A 2607-nucleotide genomic window follows, 5' to 3' on the forward strand; every position below is an offset into this window, starting at 1 on the left:
CTTCGCTCTGGAATATGGAATGGTTGTCACTGACGATAATCATGGGATAACCATGAGTTGAGAAAATATTCTCGAGTAAGTTGATCGTATTTGCACTGTTAGGGGCGTTTCGTAAAATCTTGACCTCAACCCACTTGGACTTGGCGTCTACACAGACAAGAAAGTAGGCATTTTGGAACGGCCCGGCATAATCGATATGTATCCTTTCCCAGTTCTCCTGAGGACATTCCCAAGGATGCACAGGGACCTTGGGTGGATTTGACCTTGTCTGAGCGCAGGCTTCACAGCTTCTGACTAGCCGTTCTATGTCGCGGTCAATATTAGCCCAGTACACGTATCGTCGCGCTAATTGTTTCATTTTCACAACACCAAGATGTGTTTCGTGTAATTCCGAGAGAACTTGTACTTGTAGAGATTTTGGAATTACCACTCGATCGTTGCGGAATAGAATACCGTCTAGCAATGTGTAGTTCGCATTCGCAGAATTAATTTATCACATCGGCGAACGTTTCTCTATTCAGAATCTTTTTGAGTGTGTTCCTGGAATTGTATTGAAAGTAATATTCTTACTTGAGTACTTGTAGAATGATTTCTGAACACAACTGGTTTAACGTCCTCCCCAAAGTTATTGATCGGCTAGACAGCTCTGATACGTATCGATAGGTGCGCGTGACAGTGCAACTCTTAACATTTGATTTTCCCTCTTCCTTTTCTTGAATTTGCACAGTGTAGTCGTCGAAACCGGATAGAAGATCGCATATCGCACGGAGCTGGGCGCGGATTCATTTGAGCGAAGTTATGTGATTTGCATCAGGATGGCACTTGTACTATGGTGTGTAGATAGTCGAAAGATTAACTTCTAGTTCGAGAAAAGAGGGATGGTAATAGGATACTTACGTCGCGATTGCGTGGATCTCTCGCATTTAGAAAACATCTTGTGTCTCAAATGTTTGCAGGGAATTTGATTATACTTTATATGCATATGACTCTCTCACACATGGCTCGTGTGTTATGGCGCTGATATAAGGAAGCTGGATGGAAACGTCTTGGGCGAGCGGGACGAGCGAGCTCGTATAGTTGTAGTTGGCAGGTAACTACTGTAGATAAGGTCGCAATAGGTTTCCATAAGGCTTCTTTTCTAGCCCCTCACACAAACGGATTGACAAGTTCGATTGCATAGAGTTAGATGCATTCCTGCGAATATTGACGACAAGTGTCTTAGGCGAAGTCACGGGCATGTCGAGATTAGATGACTTATGTGTGTCAGTCGTGCTTTCTCGAAAGCGTGAGTATATCTCGTCGACTTCCGGAGTGAGTAGAGTGGCCGGATCGTTATGCGCTCACCTGAAGCGCCGCCAGGCAGGTGATCACAACATAAAGGGGTTGTTCGACTGGCCACCAGCAACAGGAGACGCGAACTGATATTATTTAGCGACCTCAATCTCTCTTTCGACCAGTGGTTCGATTGGGCTGAAGCAGTCTTATCTACTTGCGACTACTGCGACGAAGTATCCAAATGCGTTAAGGCTTTATGAATGTACCATGAGTGTGGGTGAGTAGAGATATTTTCTGCTATGGTATTGGTTAGATACTTCAACATGCTTGTCTCGTCTCGTTTAGGTTTGATTATAAGATGTGTGTGCTCCCATGGCTGAGTATATTTCGCATGGAGTAAACTTCAACTGCTTTGCTCGCGTCGTTATAGGTTTGATAAAGATGTGGTGTCCCATGGATCGGTAAACGTGGCGACTCAAAGCCTTACATTTTCAGTGGAACACTCAAGTTGTTTAGAAAGTTTAAGAGTTCCGAACCAGTTTCAATCTTTCGAATAAAGCTACTGTATTAAATAAGTGCCCTTTTGTGCTAACTTCTTACCATGCTTTATTTTAGGATTAGAGTACCAATATTGTCGTTTGAATGACTTCATGCTGGGGAAGTACACTTGGTTCTTTTTTACGAGCAAGAAGGAGCCTTTTCTAGCTATATAGAACTTGTATAATAGCTTAAGTTATTCTATTCGTTTAGTGGACTTTTTCCCATGCACGATTATAGGTCCTAATACGGTTCTGGTAGCTTACGACTACTTCACTCTGTTAAAGATCGGCAGAGCATTGAATGATAAAGGTCTAAGTAAGGTTCTTAGTAAGGTCTAAAGAGCTTAATTATAGATAATGGGCAATGCAACGGAGGACTTCTTTTTAGTTGCGGTACAACACCTTGCAGTGTCACACTTCGACGCAAGGACTTGAGAGTTTTAGCCAGTACCACATCACTTTTCCCTAAGAATGTGGAAAGCTAGGCTCTAATGGACAACAAGAGTGGTATCTGTGCGCTCAGGGATGCCTTATCGGCAACAGGAGTCGGTATGATAGTTATTATTATAACTTGTGGGGTAACGAATGCGAAGTGCAAAGTGAATGAAGGAGTTCTTGTTTATCTAATGTTCGGTCAACCTGGCAACTCCAACGCTAATAGAAGCCTCACTGTGTAAAGATGTTAATAGATATACCTTTTGTAAAAGAGGAATTAATGTCTGTTAGTTGGTGAATGGGCTGTTTTCGGGAAGGAGTTTACTGTAGGCGGTCTGAGGACGCTATACGTAGTAAG

This window comes from Diaphorina citri, unplaced genomic scaffold (assembly GCF_000475195.1).
Source record: "Diaphorina citri unplaced genomic scaffold, Diaci psyllid genome assembly version 1.1 scaffold4836, whole genome shotgun sequence".
NCBI classification, from domain to species: domain Eukaryota; kingdom Metazoa; phylum Arthropoda; class Insecta; order Hemiptera; family Psyllidae; genus Diaphorina; species Diaphorina citri.